Consider the following 12422-nt stretch of genomic DNA (forward strand, 5'->3'; position numbering starts at 1 on the left):
ATTAGCCCTGAAATTGTACTTTCAAAAAGGATCTCCCACACTGATAGAACGCGGTGGATTTTAATCTAATTTCTTCCAACAATTCTTTGAACCTTAAGTAATAGAAGGTTCGAATCGAAGTTGGATTGATTTGAAATTAATCTCCCCAATCGAGAGCATTTCATAATTAAGCCATAGGGTAAAATATGGACTGGACTGGACTATTTTTTGGACGATTCTTTGGACTGTATACAAGTTTTTCGAGGTATGCGTTTTCGAGGTGTGCGGTCTTCGGGGTAGTTTAGAAAATTAGGAATGCCGGAATTCGGAACCGGAACATTCGGAATACCTGGAATTCCCGGAATGACCAAAAAGTAACAAATTTATAAAAAAAAAATGAAAGTACGTAAATAAATAGATAAGAACATTGATGATTAAAAATTAATAGTAATTAATTAAATAATTAATTAAATAGTTTAATACGAAAATTTTCTCTGAGGGTCCCGAAAAAAAAACACTTACCGGCACTGTTCATGGAGATGCACGTATTAGAATTAAAAAAAGTCCGCGTCAGGCCAGTAGCCCATACAGCATAAGCGACGAGATATTTCTACTTTCCGTTCCCCTGGATGGGATGCTAGTCCATTACTTGGTTACTCCTCGTTTTAAATTCGCCTAGCTGCTTTGATAGCTCCCAATGCGTGGCTAATAATCATTTAAGGTAGAGTATTAATTTGTAATAGTTCGGAGCTTTTATCATTGAACTATTAAAATAATTAGAAATATAGCATTTGTTTAATCTTCTGCAATGATTCTGGCTGGAAAAGCGTGGCGGCCAAATGGTCATGGCGCCCTAGACATCCTACAGGTGTCTAAATGGGTGGAGGCGAATTTAAAACGGGGAGAAACCATGTGATGGATTAGCATCCCATCCAGGGAGGGGGGGGGAGAGTAGAAAAGTTTCGTCGCTTAGGCTGTATGGGCTTCTGGCCTGACGCAGACTCTTTTTTACCTCTAATACGTCCATCTCCATGAACAGCACCGATAAGTGTTTCTTTTTTAGGGACCCTCAAAGAAAATTTTTGAATTAAATTTATTTAATTAAGTTGTGAATTTACCATCAATTTTTAATCATCAATATTCTTATTTATTTATTAGTTTACTTTTATTTTTTTAAAATTTATTATTTTTCGGTCATTCCGGGAATTCCGGGTATTCCAAGTATTCCGGTTCCGGTTCCGGTTCCGGTTTCGAATTCCGGCATTCTTTATTTTCCAAACTACCGGTCTGCGGTCTACGTTTTTCGAGGTCTGTGTTAATGAGACACCTGAGAGAATATTGCTTTGTACGATTGTACCAAAAATGATTTCATAGAGTAAACGTTAAAATTGCGATAGCGCTTGTGAATTCTATATTTGCGGCTAAAGTCAAAGGCCAAGGAACGGAAATTCTGTGATGCCGTCTGATAACATCAATGACAAAAGAAAGATAGATAAATCTGGTAATTACACAAGGGAAAACTGATGGTGCACAAGTCGACTCAAAAGGCACACTGCCAGACTGCTAACTCATCAGTGAAAGATCGCAAACGCGATGATTTCAATAAGAATTAAAGTCCAGTGTTTACGTGGCAGTTTCCCTTTCGCATGGCTAAAGAATTAGAGAAACGCCGCGGCCCAGCGCAAAATGTTGATGTAGAAGTCAGTCAAAAAAACTGATTAAAATAATTACGATCGAGTAAAAGCTCCATTAAGCAGTAGTGTTTACAATTACAACCACCTACCACCCCTCCTTGAGTAATAACACTCTTCCCCCACCCCTCCCTCAGTACTTGCCGACTACACCTACCCCTCCCTGAGTGATAGAGGTGTGCCTCCCCCTTATAAAATGGTCGAAAAAGTCGTCCAAAAAATAGTCCAAAAAATGGTCCAAAAAATGGTCCAAAAAATAGTCCAGTCCAGTCCATATCTTACCCTATGCTCATTATTAACCATGTCATGCGACAATTTTAAGAAACCAAAAATTAGGCTTTTTTAATCGCAATGGGCAACGTTACATGTCGATCAACATGTGATCACAGTAAAACCCAATCATAGTGCTATGTTTCTGACGCACAAAAGTTTTGGCCTCTATGAAATAATCGTGATCACATTCTTCCGAAGCGCGTGACAGGCAAAGTTAATTTAAGCACTTTGTGATCATAAGCTGCAAGTTAATGAGCCGAATCAAATCGTGTTATGGTATATGTGACGCCAATTGTTTTTTTTTTTTTGGCTCTAAAAGTATTAACATGTGTTTAGCTACATAGTTAAGGCGTTGAATTAATTGCACCAATTCGTAGATATTGACACAATTCATTGACAGTCACTACTAGATCTAATAACACCGATTCGGGTTTATACGCTGGAAGTCAATAGCTAAAAAAAAAGTATGCGAGGTTTATTTTGTACATTTTGTTACTTTCCATACTTTTTAAATTTACTATCAAACTTAGGATGCACTGAAACTAATTTCCTTCTACAGAAAAAACAGCCGTCCTGCAAACTTAGGCACGTGCTCCCGTCGCATGTACTCGCATGAATTCAGGCATGAAATTCCAATTCTACTTTAAATAAACTTATTTTATTTTACCTTTATAAAGTCTGATTGCAAGATTGTTTTCGAGGTAGAGATCTTTCAATCAGGCTAATGTAAACACCGTCGCCATGAAAAGTAAACAAAGATAACAAAAAAAGCACGTAGTCTTTTCTTGCCAGCGAAGTCTTGCCGTTGTTTTTTCTTGTTACTTGGTCGATTTTTTGTAGCGGCAGCCTGAAGCTATGGCTGCCCTATTGTCTTGTTCGTTCTCTTCGCATCCCAATAGCACTTGTGATTTTTCAGTGAGATTTCCAAGGAAGAATCAATTATTTCCTTTGTGATCGTTTGCGAGGGATATCAAATCTCATTTGCGACAACTGAAGTGTGCTCAAACATCTGTTAGGTCGGAAAAAGACCTCAGTCATTTTAGCTAGAGTGGGATTCTTTGATGAGATGGGAGAAGATCGATATAACAGTGTTTCCGAAGCATCGCGCTGCGCTAGGAACCTGGTGGAGACCAAGTCTCAAATGTTACCATCCTCTGCATGGCAATAAGCGACGAAAACCAGAAAGAGGAGCAAGCCTACAGATGTGTAAAAAGATTATAGAGAAATGGAGAGTTCTTGTTCCCGTCGGTGCAGGTATGATTCTGTTTTCATTTTTTGCTGTTTGGAATCATGTCTCTTGTAGAACCAGATAGACACCAGTGGTATTCCTTGTTCTTCTGCCAGAGAATTAATACTTAATAAATGAAATTACTTAAACTGGATAGGGAATTAACAGAATTTGTGAATAGTTCATTTCGCAGGTCAATATGACAATAACTGCTCACTTCTTGTGACAGAAAAGCTTCAACAGGAGACTAAAAAAAAACATTTTTGACCACTTAGTTTGCACACAAGGTAAAAGGTAGTCGATAACTTTGGACTTTAAAAAAGGTTCAAGCTCTGCGTTGGCTATACGAACTTGCTTTTTTGGTCTTAAAGGAGCTCCGTCCCGATATTTTGAGTGATTTTTACAGTCATAAAGAGTTGCCTCTAGATAGAATGAAACCTTGCACCCAGTTGCGTCTGGGTGTAATGTAACTGAGGTCGACGTCTAGAAAAAAACCTACCGCAACTTATTTATGATTAGTGTTCATCGCACCAGCGTAACAGAAGGAGGGATAAACTAACATAGTATTCATCAGACTAACTTAGATCAACCCAATAAAGTGAAAGCGAGGCCGCAACCAAGATACCTGCAAACGTTATATCTGTGAAGAAGACATGGGCCAGAAAAAGGTGATTTACACATTTTACGCAATTTCTGGAAGTAAAAATGTTGGTAAACCGAAAATGCAGGTACATGCTTTAAACAAATTTCCTATTGCGTAGGTATTTCATAATATAGAGCTTTACCTCAACATTGGCTGTAAGCCTAACGGTGACAATACTAATTAGGTAATACAATACCGTTTTTTCTCTAGACAAGAAGCTATATCCACCCTTTCGACAAATGCATCCAAAACTGGTTTGCAGAGGCATCAATCCTGGAAAGTACGCTTGTGGCTTTAAAAACTAGTTATTCTAGCCTCAGAGAAGCTTTCTTACGATCCGATAACACTGGGTGCTACCACAATGCGTATCTTATTCTGTCATCGGCAAGTCTTGGTGTGTGTGTAGGAATCGGAATCTTGCGCTATGACCTCAGCGATCCCCAAGCCGGCAAAGATGTCTGTGACCGCCGTATAGCCACTCGTAAAAGTCACGTGCGGCGAATTATAAGCGAGGGAAATGACATAAACACCGCCAATTACATGAAGGTTGCAATTGAATCGTATGTTGGGGTAAAGGGCATTTATGTCACTGTAGCAGAAATCCAAGATTCTTTTCAAAGTATTACGAAACATAGCATGACTGGAAATCGAGCACTGAACAATTTCTTGTTCGAGTCAGCTGGACAGAGAGCTTGGAAGGCATACAATGTGGGCACCGGCAGGGTTTTTTCGCTGGCACAGCTTCAGAAGTATTGTATTCCACAAGGTTCCACAGGTGTCAAAAAACTTCAGCCATTTAGCCAAAAAAAAATGCAACCGTTACAAGATGTCGGCACGTTTCGTGCAGGAGCAATGCAGGCCCAAGTTGTTGGACCATAAGCGCCAACGGTGCAAATAATTCAATCAGACGAGGCAGAGTCAGCAAAACGATTGGTCGCCACCTATTCCTGCCCTGAACAAGGATATGTCAAAGTCTACAAGGAATTTAAAGGTGCAGAGAAACATCTCGATGTTGGACGCCACCTAATCAAGTTAGAAAGAGAATCGGACTATGACAGCATCATAGCAAAGTGGGCAGAGACCTGTAAAAATGTTACAGGAGACTAAGTGCAAGGTGAAGTTGGTGGTGCACCATCAGTGACAGAATCCCCATCAGTATCAGCTGACAATCCATCACTGGAGGAGGGTTGGGCAATGGAGAAATCAAAGAGGTTAATCCGATTTTCCGAACGCGTTCGCTCTTATTTGCAGGAAACATTATTCCAAGGAGAAGAAACCGGTGTTAAAAAAAATTCCGCTTATATTGCATTTAAAATGAGGAGCCAAAGATCGTCAAATGGAGATAAATTGTTTTCAAAGGAAGATTGGCTTTCAACACATCAAGTAGCAACTATTTCAGCAGGCTGTCAGCCCTTAACAAGAGTGGTGTCTTGAAGCGAAATGTAAGTGTTTCCCAAGAGGAAGAAGAGGACCTTGATTATATCAGCGAAATAGAAGCAATGGACACATGATTCCAAATAAGAAGGGAACTAGAACTTTAATTTAATACATGGATTTTATGTATAATTGCGAAGTAATCTCTATTTAATTATGAATAACCTGCAAAAGGCACTCATAAATACAGTGAGGTAAAAAGTACTGGCTATAATATCTGGCGAGGAGCCTGGCAAAACAGTGGAAAGCAAATCCCTCTGCATTTGAGTAACACAACGCTACTAGCAACCCCCTTGCCACATAACATAAAGCAATGCAAATTCAATTGTAAGTGCAATGAAACGTGGAAAAGAGCTTAGCACTTACAAAATGATGTCCATTAAATACATATAAGAAGCCAGCTCCAGTCCTTACGTGAATAATTGTGAGCAAGACTACTACTATGAGATACTCCACAAACACTTACCAACACAAAATCAACTGCAAAAATCAAAACAAACGGGGTATCTTTCAATCTAGCTTATGAACTTGAGCAGCTCTTTTCCTACTTAGTAAAATTTTGTAACAAGTTTTCAGTTACATCGTTAGCACTTTTAGTCTTTCAACATTGAAAATATTGCATATGAAAATTGAATCCTCGAATGCCGTTTTTTATTATTCTCGGATTGGTTAATAATACCAAAACGTAATTTAAAGGATTGATTATGGCGCGAAGATAATAATTTACTGTAAAATAGTATCTAACAGTAAGTCCGTAGTAGTCAAAACTAAATAAAAGAAAACAATGGAAATAGAGCGTAATACTAATAGTGCAATAACTACAGTTTCATGGGTCTCGTAAAATCACTCTAGTTGCCACATCATAGTTGAATAGAAATAGAGAAAATTATGATGAATACGAGCAGAAAGTGGCAAGGAAACTGACTATTTAGATTAACCTGATTTCATTAAAATACCCATGCAATTAGATTTTAGTATAGTGAATAAAAATAACTTGAACCTAAGTCGAATATGGATTGTCTGTCAAAGAGAGACTTTAATTTTTTCGAGCTCAGTGAATCTTATTTCTGAATTCATGCATTGAAGTACATGTAACAGAAACACGTGTCACGCCACACACGTAAATTTACAATGACGGCTGTTTTATCTTTTGTAAGGAGATTACTCTAAGCGCGCTCCATGTTTTAAAATAAATTAAAGAAGGTATGAAAGGAAAAAATTGTGCAAAAAATATTTGGAATACTTTGATCTCAGCTGTTGACTTTTAGTATATAATCATGAATCGGTGTTATTAGATTTACTGGTAACTGTCAGTGAATTGAGTCGATATCAACGAATTAGTACAATTAATTCAACACCTTAGCTATGCAACTAAACATCTTTTAATAATTTTAGAGCCGAAAAACAAACCATTTGGCGTCACATAGACTATTACAAGATTTGATTCGGCTCATTAACCAGCAGATTGTGGTCACGAAGTACTTAAATCAACTTTGCCTGTCACGCACCTCAGAGGAATGTGATCACGAATATTTCACAGAGGCCAAAAATTTTTTCGTCAGAAACATAGCACTATGATTGGGTTTTACTGTGATCACATGTTGATCGACATGTACCGTTGCCCATTGGAGATATTTGCAATTAAAAAAGCCTAATTTTCGGTCTCTTAAAACTGTCGCGTGACATGGTTCATTATGAAATGCTCTCGACTGGCGAGATTGATTTCAAATCAATCGAACTTCAAACCTTCTATTACCTAAGGTTCAAAGAGTCGTCGGATGAAATGAGATTAAAATCCATTGCATGTTATCAATGTGAGAGATCCTTTTTGAAAGTACAATTTTAGGGCTAATTTCGGGGTGTTATCCCTGGGATTTGATGTGAAAGCCCTTGTTCCCCAGGGATTAACCGGGAGCATAAACTACTTTGGACTCTTAACTAACTTTATGGCCTTAATTATCTGTTAAAGTTTGCGAGAAATCGGTGAGATGGCATGTGTCACGCCTGCCTGGTCTACTCTTGAATAGACTCTTAACATTTTGGCTGTGGCTCGCATGGCTCGCTGGTTCATAACACTCGCTTTCATATGCTGGTATTTTGTTTTCTCGTTTTTCACATAACCTCAGCGAGCAGGGGATTTGACGAACACTCTGTACGTCTCCTCGCCTTTCGATTCACCCCAGCGTGTCAAGGGTTGTTGTGATGTTTCTATCATTGAACATACAAGGGACTCCTCGCGATTGACGCAAGAATCCATCGTGCTAGAAAGCCGCGAACACACTCTAAGTCTTCAAGCCTACGCTGCACAACATGGCGAATCCTGGGAATCAGTGATTTAACAGGTGACCTTTACGAGTACTTCCCGTAGACAGCCGAACAATCGATCTAAAGCTCCCGCCGGTTTTTAAGCTTTACTTTGTATACTCAATTGCGAGCTGCAGTGAGCTTAGCCCCATGTAAAGCAGCAAACCCGAACAACGAGATTAAGTAGATGCATTATGAAGACTTACCTGTTGTGTCCTGCAGGTTACGAAGAACGAACCATGAAAGACTCTTACTTCAAAACAAACGATGCCAATATATTCGCCAGGCTACATACCGAACCATTTACGCCGAAGATCTTCGGTGTGGATCTTTGCCTTTTTCCATATAATCCTTTAAAAATCTTGGCGTAAATTTAGCAAACCTTCGCCGCGACCTTTGAGTGGAATGCACCTCCCTATATTCGGCGGGCCGGGTGGTTCACTAACGCCAACAGAATACATTACGAATTCAAAACTGTCGAGCGTCGATAAATCCAAGAAGAACCAAGAATAAAAGCTACATCCAAAGAAAAAAAGCCATTTCTCTTGGAAATAAAATTTTTGAAAAGTTCGCAAATCAGATCACAGCAGAATTAAACGAACGTTTAAGCGACGGCCTGACAGGAAGAGCCACAGTTGCGAAACGGCACTACTCGCATTGACAGAAAACTGGAAAAATGCTATGGATAATGGAATGAGCGTTGGCCTGTTAAGTACTGACATGAATAAAGCTTTTGATTGTCTTCATCACTCTTTGTTACTTGCTAAACTAGACGCATATGGCTTTAACAACGAGAACATCAAGCTAACGAAATCATATTTCATGCCGGGATCGCTACTATAGACTCAGAGTTAGTGGAATCACAAGTTCCTGGAAAAAGGTCAAGAAAGGATGCCCTCAATGGTCCTCTCGTTGGGGCCTCTACCGTGGAATTTATTCCAAAAGGACTTGACGTTTGGTATTCCCTCTAACATTTGAATGCATGCTGATGACCATCAGTTTTACGAAATTAATAAGGATATTAACACTATACAAACAAAACTACAGGATACTGCTCAAAGGACTACAGCTTGGTACGATGCAAACTTTCTAAAAGTGAACTGTGATAAATACGGAACAATGGTAATGAAAGCAGGCAGACTGAACGATAAACAACTAGAGCTGAATGTTAACGAGACAGCCATTAAGTCATACAATTCTATTAAGTTATTGGGTGTAAATATTGATGATAATTTAAATTTTTCCGACCACATAAGTAACATTTGTGAAAAAGGTTGCCAAAGGGTAGGCGTAATTAATAGATTAAGGAAGTTAATCCCAGTTAAGGCTAAATTACAACTTTTTAAGGCTGCTATCCTGCCTTATTTAACTTACTGTAGTACTATATGGAATTGTTGTAAAGCTAGTGATTCTAGGAAATTAGAGAGGGTACAGGAACGGGGCCTTAGGGCTGTTTACTGTGATAGCATATCATCATACAGCGATCTTCTTTAAAGGGCTTAATTAACTACCTTATATAATAGAAGATTACATGATAAAGCCGTGTGAATGTATTAAGTTAAAACGATCTGTGCCCTAATAATATTAACAACTTGTTTGACATTATTAATAATAGATACAATTTAAGAAACAATGATTTCACAACAAGCACTCCCTTAGGTACTTAAGTCCAGTAATCTGGTCTAAATTAGACGGAAAAACAAGAACACTAAGAACGCTACAAGAATTTTAAAGTGCTTTAAATACATTAGACATACAAAGTTTAATCCCTTCGGCCAATTGCAAGAACTGTATTTTATGTAAATCTTAATATTTCATATTATCAGTATTATATTTCTAATCTTTTAGGTAACTTAAATTACGCAGGGTAGGGTAGTACATATATATAGGGTCAACTATACGGGGCAGGATTGCACATTTTATGCGTTTTATATATATTAGATTAGTTAAGTTTAGGTGTCCTTATTTAATGGGAAACTACTATTGATTTGACACATTAATAAAGTTTATTATTATTATTTAAGTAATCACCAAAAATATTTACAAAAGTTTGATAAAAACCCTAAAAATCGAAAACCACATTAAAATGTCCATCAGAAGCTAAGAAAAACACACCTCGTCTACGTTTACTTCTCGAGCTTTTCGTTAATAATAAAGATAATAAAAATGATTATGATAACAGTAACTTTTAAGTCTCTTGACAAAGGAAATGTAAAGTCTTCAAAAGTTCAACGCAAAAGAATAAGAAAAATTTACAATAAAAATAATCTGTAACTGATGAGTTTAAGGAAGTCTTGCTCGACCCTTCTCTTCTTCCAGATCCCTGTCTTTAATGTCTAAGTTCCTCCTTCTCGGGGTTCTAGATCCCCTTAGACATAGGAGCGCGCTCCGCAAAATTGCAAAGGGCACTTTCGCTCTGACCCATGAGATTGTTGTGGCGTAGCTCTCTTGCTTTTTTGCAGATAATAGCTCGGCTAATCTTGAGTGGTACCTCAGGCATTCGTCAGCCATCCCCCCGTCGTTGTAAATACCAGTGGGGTGAAAGTGCCTTGCTCTACTTCTGTTACACGGGAGTTGTATTTTCGCTTCTTTTCATTTTCATGAATCCTGTAAATCTGCTTGGGGTTAAGATCTCTGTATGAGTCTGCGTTGGGATGACACCCTTCTATTGAAAAAAGCAGCCCTCTGTCGCTCCCAGAAACCCCTACAGTGGACGTCGAGGCGTGCGTCAGGTGCTTGATTAGTCCCTCTGGGAAATTCTTCGCTTGTAAGAGGGTTTTAAAGCCGGTTCCACCTGCACATCGTAACAAACCATGTCGAGCAGCTCGGCCTGTAGATCGCGTATTTCATTGTGACGCTAAATGACTAAGCCTCCATGCTGGCAGATCATCGCGTGATCCACTGTACACAAGCTCCCACAAACGCACACTGATGGATTATCGGGTATTGGCCAGTCATATCGAAGCCTCACAGCGTCCTGAAATTCCCGCTTGGTGAGATCAAACACCATGTCTTTGAGAGGAATAACTGTAAGCCAGTTGGATGCGCCTTTTTCACAGGCCAAGTCTACGGCTCTCTGTGTCTTGTCTGGTAATAAGGCCTTCACCTCCTCGAGCTTTTCTGTTAGTCTCTCATTATTACTTAACAGGAATCGACGAAGCGCTTCCACCGCCCCCCCTCCCCCACCTCCTATATTCATAAATGCTACGCATTCACTCGTGATAAAAAATGAAGGGAAGTTAAAAATTTCATTTACAACTTTGCGTCACTTTCTCAGAGAATCGCTTTCAAGAAGGTTAAGGTTCTTTTCCTCTTATGAAAAATGAAAACATCAACTACTCAGTGTCCCACCGTAACTCAACCAGCCAAAAAAATAACTCTTACAGGCGTAACATGCCTAAGTTTTAAAAGGGTATATCGTGGGTTCGTTCGTCGTTAGGTAATGAGTGGTGATTTGGACTCTGAAAAGTTGAAGCAATTCGAGGCGAGACTTCTTCACCGAATTTTCATTTTATTAATTTACAAATAAATATTAAAATAGTTCTTTCGTCAATCTCAAATAATTTAATCGGAGCAATCACTAAAGCGATCCTCGAGGAAAACTGTGAGCTACGTAAAACCACATAGAGGCCATTGTTGGCCACCATAACCAATTAACCTACAAAAGAGTAATTTTCATCTGTCATTTAGTAACAATGATTCACAGTGATAATTTAAAAGCAACATACGTGAGAGGACTCCTCGAATTCTCACTCTCGTTTCTTTTTACGCTTTAAAATGCAAGCTTGGCTCGCTTAAAACAAATTATTTTAAGCACAACATGAACATTTCAAGCTTTTTCTAACAGATATATCACCTGATGAGTGAGTAATCACGAAACAGGCTTGAAAGGATGAAAGCGTAGTTTTTTGTATTTTTCTACTCAACAGAAATCGCGCGCTACTTTTATGTATCAAGCACTGCTATACGGAAACATCGAAACACAGACCTCCTTCACACACACACACACACACACACACACACACACACACACACACACGCGCGCGCGCGCGTGTGTGTGTTGAGTTAGCAAACATACATAGACTACGCTTTCATCCCTACAAGCCTGTTTCGCGATTGCTCACTCATCAGGGATTATATACCTGTTCATCCATACAGTTTAGAAGAGGTTTTGTAAACACGAAAAAAGCCTCTTATAGCTTTGATATCTATGTGTATATCTAGAATGGGCTAGGAGAATTCGAGAAAGACGTAGTCGGGGGTTTATATAACTTTCTCGAATCTTCCCAACTCCCGCCGAGTGTTTAGATGAGACTATGCAAACACGGAGAAAAAAGTCATCCATTTCTTTTGTAAATGGTGTCAAACGTCATTTGGAACACAGACGGGGTGACGTCACAGCCGCGCTTTGATAGTTTCAAATAAATAAACCTATTGATCAATGGGAGCGCGCGTAATAACTTAAATTATTAAGAACTTATTAGCTTCTATTTGAGGATGAAATTTGGTCACACATTTGACAGCATCAGCATTACATGCGACAAAGGTCGGAAACATTGTTCGAAACAGCAGATATCATCCACTGGATACACACGAGCATACTCTCGCGCCAAATATCTTGAGGTCATAGTCTTAATTATCCCTCTTATCCTTTTTGTGCTGCAAGGGAGGAAATATAAACGATCAGCTTGTCACGAATGCTATTGACTTTCGAGTGTTCTCTGATACAGCTTGGTGAAAGATCACGTTTATCCCTTCTTCAGTAACAAAGCAAAAGGCTATCTAATTTTGATTTAATTCTTGAAGACCTTCATGGTGGCTGACGTAATGCTTTCAACTTGAGATGTTATTCAGTCACGAGATGCTGTTG

The 12422-nt window shown here is 38.9% G+C and overlaps 1 protein-coding gene and 1 pseudogene across 3 annotated transcripts in view; one reads left to right on the forward strand and one right to left on the reverse strand.

The window, feature by feature from the left end:
• Nucleotides 1-3824: 3824 nt before the first annotated feature.
• LOC148718934 (uncharacterized) lies at nt 3825-5325 on the forward strand (annotated as a pseudogene).
• A 5718-nt stretch (nt 5326-11043) lies between these two features.
• Nucleotides 11044-12422, reverse strand: part of LOC111330827 (furin-like) — a 50045-nt gene continuing 48666 nt past the window's right edge. For all 3 annotated transcript variants that reach the window (XM_022935784.2, XM_088740795.1, XM_088740796.1), the window contains exon 16: nt 11044-12211. The gene's annotated coding sequence lies outside the window, so the exon portion shown is untranslated. The remainder of the gene's footprint in view (nt 12212-12422) is intronic.

Source organism: Stylophora pistillata, chromosome 12 (assembly GCF_964205215.1).
Source record: "Stylophora pistillata chromosome 12, jaStyPist1.2, whole genome shotgun sequence".
In the NCBI taxonomy this organism is placed as follows: Eukaryota; Metazoa; Cnidaria; class Anthozoa; order Scleractinia; family Pocilloporidae; genus Stylophora; species Stylophora pistillata.